Source organism: Protopterus annectens, chromosome 8.part1, assembly GCF_019279795.1.
Source record: "Protopterus annectens isolate FY-2018-M chromosome 8.part1, PAN1.0, whole genome shotgun sequence".
Taxonomy (NCBI): Eukaryota; Metazoa; Chordata; order Ceratodontiformes; family Protopteridae; genus Protopterus; species Protopterus annectens.
The window spans coordinates 240,757,938-240,768,592 of NC_056742.1; positions in this window are offsets into that span (position 1 = coordinate 240,757,938).

A 10,655-nucleotide genomic window follows, 5' to 3' on the forward strand; every position below is an offset into this window, starting at 1 on the left:
ATTCCTCAAGGCCTTCAGAGCTCAACCCTCCGCCTCCTGTGTGTCTCCACCCTTTGATGAACTCCTGGATTTGATTTGTCAAAGGGTGTGGAGACCCCTGAATCCGTGGAACCGGTGCCCAGACGTCCAAATAAGTTACTTTCTGCTCCCCCCCCGGGGAAAGAGTTCCTGACCAAAGGGGTTTCCGTAGATGCCTTGGTGGTGGCGGCAGCCACTCAGCAGGAAGTTGCAGAGGCTTCTTCTTCCATCTATCCTCCTAACAAGGAGTCCAGAAGTATGGACTGGTACGAGAAGCGTACCCTGTCTTCAGCGACCTTTACTTTGCGGTTGCTGAATTATCTTTGTCATTTTACTCGGCTCCAGAGAGAGCTCCTTAAGGAGCTAGGAGACACTCTGATGGGTAACATGCCTGGGGCGGTAGCGCAGACTGTTAATGCCCAGTTGTCTACCCTTGGTTCCATTGTCAACTCGTCCATGAGGCTCATATCCTATGCAGCTGAAGGGGCGAGTAGGGCAGCTAGCTCAGGTGTAGCTCTCAGAAGGCAAGCCTGGATGCGCCTGTGTCATTTTGCGGAGGCCTTTAAGTCTTCCTTCACTGACCCCCCCTTTGATGGGTCCTCACTCTTCGGGACCAAAATGAAAGACATCCTCACCAGATGCGAACAGGAGGGGAAGACCCTATCTGCCATAGGGGCCCGTTTCTCTCTTCCTTCTAGGCCTTACCCCAAGGCTCAGAGAGGAAGGAAAATGTGGTTCAAGAAGTCACAGAAGTCTTTCCCTGCCGCTCAAGGTGAGTCCCCCTCCAGAGGCAGAGGAGGGGGAAATTATTCTGGAAGACACCGTCCTAGTGGCAGAGGAGGCCCCCGCAACTTGGGAGACCGCGATTCCTTTCGCTGGTCTTCCTTTCAGCTTCCCTGAGGTGTTGCCCGACTGTGCTGTTCTGGAGCCAGTCGGGGGCTGAATTTTGTTGCATCCGGAAGCCGGGGAAAACATCAGCCAGGATCGTTGGGTGCTTCGAATAGTTACCGGAGGTTACACTATTCCCTTTTTATCAACACCCCCTCCAGTCAAAAGAATCCCGGACGCTCCACCCAATCAACGGGATCAAGCAGCACTAGAAGTTTCAAAGCTGCTAGAAAAAGGAGTCATCCAACCAGTCCCCTCAGACCATATCTGATCATGAACTTACTCAAGACTCTTTTTGGTGCCGAAAAGAACAGGGGACCTGAGGCCCATTCTGGATCTCAGCCGATTGAATCACTACGTTCTGAAGTCCAAGTTCCGAATGGTCACTCTTCAGTCCATTTTTCCCTTGCTGGAAAAAGGAGTATGGATGTGCTCCATCAATCTCAAGGATGCCTACTACCACATCAAGATGGACAAGGCATCCCGGGTCACTTAGGCTTCCGGCTGGGAGCCAGTCACTTCCAGTTCTGTGCCTTGCCCTTTGGTCTCACCACAGCCCTCTGGGTGTTTACCAAGTGTTTGGCAGTGGTGACGGCTCACCTAAGACGTCGGGGATTCCAGGTGTTTCCATATCTGGAAACACCTGAGACGTCGGGGATTCCAGGTGTTTCCATATCTGGACGACTGGCTTCTCACTGCCCCCACCAGGCATCTCCTCATTCAAGCCAGGGAGGCTACCATTACGCTTTGTCAACAACTAGGCATTACCTTGAACTGGGAAAAGTCTGCCTTGCTGCCCTCACAGCGTGTCGTTTTTATAGGCGCCGAGCTAGACTCTATTCAAATGCGGGCCTTTCTGCCACAAGAGAGAATAAGTTCTGCAGTCTCAGATTCATGCATTGTTGCCCCTCAAGAGAGTTCAGGCCAGGTTAGTTCTCCAGCTCCTGGGATCCATGGCTGCCACCATCATGCTGGTGCCTCTAGCCTGGTTACACATGCGGATCCTACAGTGGCTCCTTTCGGCCCAATGGTCCTTTCAGAAACTTCCTCTTTCCCACTTGATATTTCTCACGGAACGGTGCAAACAGGACCTCCGCTGGTAGCTATGTTCCACCAATCTGGACAAAGGGAGGAGCTTGATTCCTATGTCTCCAGTGGCCACGATGACCATGGATGCCTCCCAGATGGGGTGGGGGGCATTATCTTGGTAGGACGGTCCAAGGCATGTGGCAAGATCACGAGGTACACCTGCACATCAGTGTTATAGAGATGAGAGCGGTGTTACTAGCGTTGCGGGCACTCCAAAGCTCTCTTCCTTGTGGAACGATTGCAATTCACTCGGACAACATGTCCGTGGTGTGGTACCTGAACAAGCAGGGGGGAACCAAGTCTTTATCCCCTCTGCAGAGAGGCCATGCGAGTGTGGCATTGGGCAGTGTCTTCCAACAGTTTTTAGTGGCAGCACACATTCCGGGAAAGACCAACGTGATAGCAGACAGGCTGAGCAGAGCTATTCTGATGCCTTACGAGTGGTCCCTGAACAACCGAGTGGCGGTTCAAATTTTCAACAGGTGGGGTCAGCCTTGCTGCAATTTCTTCGCCAGCCCTCTCAATGCCAAATGCAGCAAGTACTTCACACTGATCCCCCCACAGGGGGAGTCACCCAGGGGCGCTCTAGTCCACGATTGGCCCCCCGGTCTAATCTATGCTTTCCCTCCGTTTCCTCTGTTACCAAGAGTGATTCAGAAAGCCATATCCTTGGGAAGCAGGATGATTCTAATTGCTCCACACTAGCCTCGACAAGTATGGTTCCCCTTTCTTCAGCAGTACGCAGTGGACAGTCCTTGGACCCTGGACCCAGTGCCAGACCTACTGATTCACATGTCAGGACAGCTCCTTCCCTCCCTGCGAACCCTCAGGTTGACAGCCTGGCTGCTGCACTTCCATCACTAGTTAGACGACATTCCTTTTCACCTGAGGTGGTACACATCTTGTCTTCGTCTCATAAGTCCTCCACCAGAAGGATTTATTCCAGCAAATGGAAGAGATTCTCCATTTGGGCTCAGGCCCAAGGTTTGGACCCCTTCACAGCCCCAATTCCGTCGGTCTTAGACTTTTTAGCCATGCTTTTCAGACAGGGCTCTGCGCCTGCTACCATTAGGGTGCAGCTGGCTGCAATTTCCAATTTTCATACATCTTACGAGCCTTCTCTTATGGGCCATAAACTTTGTAAGGCCTTCTTGAAAGGCGCCTGGTTACTTCGCCCTCCTGTTTCAGAACCTGTCATGCCATGGGATCTAAACTTTGTGTTACAAGCCATCACTTCACCGCCCTTTGAACCGGCTGCCACCTGTGAATTAAAATTTCTATCTTGGAAGACGGCTTTCCTAATAGCCATTACATCGGCCAGAAGAGTATCAGAGATTCAAGCCTTGTCCATTAAACCTCCGTATTTGACCTTTCATAAGGACAGAGTTTCCCTGAGACTTAACCCATCCTTCCTTCCGAAGGTGTCATCCACCGTTAATCTTCATCAGTCTGTCGAGTTACCAGTGTTCTTTCCAAACTTTTCCAATAAAGCAGAATTTAGATTTCACCAGTTGGATGTGCACAGGCAACTAAGATTCTACTTACACAGGACTAAGCATATTAGGAAGTCTGATCAACTGTTTGTGTCCTTCTCAGAAAACAGAACAGGTTGTTCTATTTCCAAGAGCACAATTTCTAAATGGATCAAAGATTGTATTTCCTTTATCTATTCGTCAGCAGGCAGAAATTTACCTTTTCCTGTCAAAGCTCACTCTACCAGGTCAGTGTCTACATCAATAGCATACCATGCTAGTCTTTCATTGGATGATATTTGTGCTGCGGCCACCTGGGCCTCTCCGCACACCTTTATTACTCATTACAAGTTGGACGTGGCTTCTAGGGGCCGGGCTTCCTTTGGTTCCACGGTTCTCAGGAATATTTTCCTATGAGCCGCCCAGGATAGAGGTGCTGGTGACGCTGTCCCGTGAGTAAAGAATGTAGGTGAGATAGGACCACATAACATCAGGTAGTTATGTACTCACCATAACGATCGATGTATGTAGTCCATCTCGCCTCACATTCTTGCGTACCCTCCCATCTGCCCCCTTCTGTAGAATTTGGTGGAAAATTGGCTCTGAGAACCCTTCAATGTCAGTTGTTTTTTCTTTCCTTTCTGGCTGGAGCTCCTTCCAGTGGCAGTTGTGTGTGTGGGGTGTGACTGGAATGGCTGCAAACTAGATCTGGGGCTAGGGCGAGGTGCATCTTGGGATACCAGGTTAGCCCAGCCAATTAGAGACTTCGTGCTAGAAAAATAATTTGGCCGAGTCGGAGCCGATTCTCGGCTCCGAACCCGTGAGTAAAGAATATGAGGCGAGATGGACCACATACACATTGATCGTTATAGTGAGTACATAACTACCTGTTTTGGGGTTTCCTTCAACATTTCCCCAAGTAAACATTTTCTCTTTCAAAAGGGTGGCATTCCTTTGGGCACTCCTGAATTTCACTTGGTAAGAATTCCTTCCCTTTGGAAGGATAGAACAGTTGATGCAGTACTTCCACAAAGTGGAACTGAAGGCAACTTCAGCCAGAAAACATCTCAGGTTGCTAAGGTACATAGCCGCTGCTATTCGTTTGGTACCTTTGGCAAAGTTGTACATGAGAACTCCAGTGTTACCAAATATCCATTTGGAGCCAACACGCAGTTCTTGTAAGAGGTGATTCTCGTCTTGTCCTGCATATCCCAAGACTTGAATTGGTAAATGACCCCGATCAGACAGAATATGGGAGTGCCCTTCACCCAGAAACCTTCAAACTTGGCTTGTGGCATACTCGCAGAATTTCAAGGTCCAAGGCCTAAAGGATACAGCCCAAAGAAAGAAACTTGTAAATGATTGCTTTGATACAGAATTGAAATGCCTTCAAACTAGTCTGGAAGAAAAATGTGTTGACAGTACTAAAATAATGTGATACCTCAACAGCAGGAACCTGGTCATACAATTTGTGCAGGCTGGTCACGACTGCCTGTGAACAGCAGTGTAGTCTCATTTGACTCTTAAGGCAGTGTACGTCCCATCTCATGTGAATTTAACAATGGACCAACTAAGCAGAACAGAGAAAGACCTACAGAAGTGGATACGACATAAAGAATTTCCTACATTTGGAACACGGGTGGCATGTCCCAAGGATACATCTGTTTGCAGCATTAAATATTACACACAAAAGCACAATGCAAAAACATTTGGGTGGGAGATGCCTTCTCCTTCAAATGGGCAGGCTTCTTCCTCTCTGCAGATTCTTCTTTCCCCCCTTCTCCCCAGGATGATCCAGAATTAAGGATGAAAGTTCAAGAAAACTGCTGCTGGCACTTTTTAGCCTAGGCTGCATTGCTTCTCCATCCTCATTGAAATGTCCAGGAGGAAATATGTGCTGCCCCCCACAGGTGCACCCCATCTGTCCCAGAACAAGGGGGTCTATGTACACCCCAGCCTGGATACCTTGTAGCTCACATCGTAGATGATTTGACTTTTTGTTCTTCAGTCATTAGTGTACCAAGTATGTATTTAACATACTTATGGAAAATTTAAGATCTGTCATTAGGAAATGTTACTTTTTGTAAATAGAAAGAAATCGGGACCCACTTGCAGCAGTGGTGTCCATGATCCTGCAGTACTTAGTGGGTGTTTAATTCAGGGTAGGCCTATACTTCTGTTAAGGTGAACGTTTCAGCTCACCTCCCTTAGACCAAACATTTCCATGTCCGCTTACCTGTTCAGCATTTCATAATAGGGATTCTACACTTAAAATACTCCCAGGAAAAGTATTCCTCCTCTGGATTTAAATTATGTCCTGAAAATAAAAAAATGACCCAGTCAGCTTTTTAGCAAGTCTCCTTCAAATTTCTAACTTGAAAAATGGCTCTAGTGGTAGTCATAACATCTGGAAGAATGTATGTCATGGCTGAAGTTTTGGCAAAGAGACATTTTTAGTCATCCATGAGGATAGTCAGTCACAGAATTAATATCTTCTTTATGTCAAAAGTAGTTACAGAACCTTTCTTCAGCTTTTTAGTTACCTTTCCTCTTCCCCAGTCGTGAAAATGGAGGGGGATGCCGCACTCCACGGATGTGCACAAGCAACCAATATGCCACTTACACAGAACCAAGGACATTAGAAGCTGCAGTCAGTTCTTTGCATCCTTTGAAAAGAGAAGACCAGAAGAGCTATGTCCAAACAATTTCCAAATGGCTCACCCACTGTATTGTGTTTTATTATGTCTGTCAAGGTACGAAGGTAAAGGGAACTCTTAAGAGCCTATTACTTTAGCAGAATGGCTGTCACTGGAGCCTTCTGCAAGGAGTTGACTGCTCGGGATATACAGTATTTAGAAGCAACTGCATAATCATCTGCCCACTTATTTTCCAAACACTAACACTTTAGATATCTCATTTAGAGCAAGAGGCTGAATTTGCTATGGCCATCCTGAAGGGTATGCTGCGGCCTAGCCCTTCCTTTCATGCCATCTCCCCATCGTCATGAGCTCTGGGAATAGTCACAGTAGTCAGGACTACTACTGCAGAATTGTTCTCAAAAGAGAACATAGTACAGTCGTGTAAGCAATTACTATAGTAGCAGATTGAAGTATTCATCTGTCTTTACAACTTGTGTTGGTCTCTGTTTGCATAATGCTTTGGTATTTGGTACTAAAATGTGTAAACTGATTGATGTGGAGGTAACCGACTGCAATGTTTGCAACTGTCTCATTGCACTGAGATGACAGAGGCATGTCAACAAGAAGCTTAGGTTAAGGTCCACTGTATTTCAAATAAACCTCACAGTTGTCAACAGTATGTTTCAAGGTAGAAACTTCCTGAACTACAAACCAGTTCTTGCAGTTTGTTCACATAATTATGTCCAAAGTAAAGATGTAGCTTCTTTAAGTATTTCGCGTTCTCCTCCTTGGTCACTTTGTCAAACTGTGAGGACCTTATTCTACCAGTGATGCTACTCGGGTGTTTATCTAGAATTTTGATACAGTAGTGTCCATTGCTAGTGAATTCAAGAGTCAGTGGTTGGTTACACATCACTGCTTTGTCATTGTTCATGCCCAGGGCTGTTTCTGCCCCTTTTTTTTTTTTTTAAGGAAATCATACTTCTGAACAAATGTAACTCAACTGGAAGTACCACTGTTTTAATATCACCCATAATTTGTCTAGTTTTTGCTGATATTTTCAGTTTCTGCATGGTATGTGCTACTTTTTCATCTCCAGACCAGAAAGTCCTAGTTGGTATCAGTTTTCAGTATCTTTTCCACCTCACTCTAACCTACTCTACTGGTATAGCTGTCTCCACAAACAGTGCATGTATATATGCAGTATCAGTCACAGGTGATCCAGAAGATTCTATAACAAAAATCTGTGCCACCAGCTGATTGTCAGATAGTTATATTGCCTTCTGTCTTGAGATATTGTACATTCTTCCTTTTTTAACTGTTCACCTTGGTTTGGACAGTCTTTTAGAGTCCAGTGGTGGGTACACTGTTGTACAGCACATTTGGTTCTCCTTATACCATCTGTGTAGTTTGTACTCTGTAATGGCAGTCTTACTAAACTCTTACCTTCCCAACTTGCTGCTTCATTTCTGCTTTGCAAAATATACTGTGTCCTGACTTTCAATGCCCATTGTAGTGCCTGTTGCCTTTTTTTCCAAAAATTTGCTGTAGGGCTGACCATTGAGGCAGAAATTCAGTACTTGATATTTATTTCCAAGCTAAACTATTTTTTACATTTAAGCGTACAGTATGCATCAGCTTAAAAACAAGCACTGCATGTGGCAGGTCCATTTATTTATTGATTGATTGATGGCATTTTTTTCCAGGATGGTCCAATTTGTCAAGACTTTCCTCATTTTCCGCAGAGGTCCAGGGAGAAAAACACATTCAAATTAAATGTAATTAAATAGAATCACAGACATAATCAACTTAAACTAGAAATGTAATGAGCAAAGTTTTAAAAAGGTAATACATAAGTACTGTGTACAATAGAGAAACTAGACTAGATTTGTACTTAGATTACAATGTGAAAAGAAAAATAGGAGAAGAATGTTATAGTGGAGGGTCGTAGAGAGTGGAGTTAGCTAGAGAAGCAAATGAAGGGTGATATAGGAGAGGTAGAGTATGTAGGCAAATTAAATTATAGTGCTAGACAAAGGAAGAATCGGATTTATAGTATAATAGGGTATGGTCAGACAGGAGTCGAGCATAAGCATAGCCATGTGTAAGAGAGAGAGATTTTTTTTAATATATATATATGCATCTGGCTGTATATTTCCTCCACATTAAATTAACAGAAACTACATAATTCAAATAAAATGAAAATATTCCTCATAATAAATCTACTCTCGCACATAGCATCAAGTGTAGTTAAGTGGACATGCCTTCATGTTTGTTCAGATGCTCTGCTGAAGTCTCCATTACATTGGCTTTTGCTCTTCCCAACTGGCTTTCAGTTTTCCTGCTCAGTAACCAGAATCCTAATCATAACCGTACGTTTCCAAATTTTTGAGGGCTTTTGTTTTCACCAAACAAGGGCAGGATTCAGTAATTGGAGGGCATCATCTGCTATTTGTGAAAATGATGAGTAAAAGTTGAGTCATCAAGATGCATAGAATGTATTCATTTGAAGATCTAAGGTGCACAGACAACTCTTCAGAAATGTGCCTACACTCCACAGTCTAAAGCACTGTAGAGGTATGCAATTGTTGAAAAGTTTTTGTAAGCTTGATTCTGCGATAAAACTCTGCCACAAACCAGATGCTGCTGTAAAAGCCCCAAAAAGTCAGTAACTGTGGACCTAACACTTCACAACAGGGGTGCTATGGCCCACATGCAGGATTTGCATTTATCTGCACAGAATCTCCGCTTCTACCTTTTATTCAACCCATTGGTCAGCCTTTCTAAGTCTTTGCTTAGGTTTTTCCCCATCTCTCCTCCAATCTACATGTAACAGGTTCATTCTTCTATTTTCTCTCTTTTTTCAGAGTCAGAAATCAGTGAGTACTGCTGAACTCGAGACAGGGATCCCCTGTTGTGCTTCACTACAATAAACTCTCAGTTAACTAGAACTCAAGCAACCAGAAGAAAAAATCGAAGAAATACAGTACAATTTTCCTGTGTTGTACTCTCTGTCCCACCCCCCTGCAAAAACATACCTTACATTTTTAGAGTTTTAAAAAGGAAGATAGGAATACATTCCGTCTCTCCCCAACCTAAGAACAAGTCAAACCTAACAAATAGTGTAGGGTACAGTATTAGTCAGGCCTGTTTTTAATAGTAACTCTCAAGCAACCAGAAACTACAGTTATCCAGCATCTACCAGTCCCCATGGGTGCCAGTTAACTGAGAGTTTACTGTAGTCACATTCTTATTTCGTAGCATTGTCCCATAGAAAACAACCTGTGTCTCATGCTGTTCCACTGTGCAGCTGTCCAGGTCCTTTGCCTTGATTCTGTGCTGAACCCTTCCAGCTTTCTATGTGGTTACCTTTGCAGGGCTAAAAGGTCTAGATGAAATCCAGGTAAACCACATCCACCTTGTTAGGTCCTGTTATAACCCAGTAATAAAACTGAATCAGGTTCGACTGACTGCTTCTATAGGTTTTGTGTAAAGGGAGACAAATTGAAGAGTGGGCTATGAAAATGCATCAGTATGCATTATCTTGGTGTGAAGCTGATGACATCCAGTACACAGTCGGTTGGTGTGAAGGTGATGACATCCAGTACACAGTCGGTTGGTGTGAAGGTGATGAGAACATCGGTACACAGTCCCTTGGTGTGAAAGTGATGAGGACATCGGCACACAGTCCCTTGGTGTGAAGGTGATGAGGACATCGGTACACAGTCCCTTGGTGTGAAGGTGATGAGGACATCGGTACACACTCCCTTGGTGTGAAGGTGATGAGGACATCAGTACACAGTCCCTTGGAGTGAAGGTGATGAGGACATAAGTACACAGTCCCTTGGTGTGAAGCTGATGAGGACATCAGTACACAGTCCGTTGGTATGAAGGTGATGAAGACATCAATACACAGTACATTGGTGTAAAGGTGATGAAAATACAAAAAGAAGGTGCAGATACAATCCTTAAAAATAGTGGCAAGATGGAAAGAAAAACATATGCAGCAAAAGTAAATGAAGGCAAAAGGAGAGTAACAGAAAAGAAAAAGGTAGAAGAAAATGAAAACGGAAGTTCCTGGTAAGGATTCAAAGTAAAGACAAAGAAATGGACAGGTGTGAAGTGTGGGACAACTTAGTAGCTCCTTTGGCTGTAAAAGCACACGAGGTAAGAGCATTATTCTTATTATCAATGTGACATTATATATGAGACTGTTTTATCAATGGAAAATTTTCGTAGAGAATATGAAAAAGACTTTAACCAATGGAATTATGTGATATAAGCATTTAACAAGCAAACAAAGAAAATACATGTATAGTTTTGAACAGAAGTGGAAAGAGACTTTGAAAGGACATTTGAAAACGTTATGTAAAGAAGTACTGGAGATTGCAAAAGTTTGATACAAGGGGTGTATGGACAGGCAGATGGAATTGTAATCTTGTGTTAAAATAGAGATAAAATTATACGTATACCAAGCATGATAAATGTGGAGGGGAGTAGGGGTGTCCATAAAATACTGAAGACAACCCAAAACATGTTTTAAAAAACA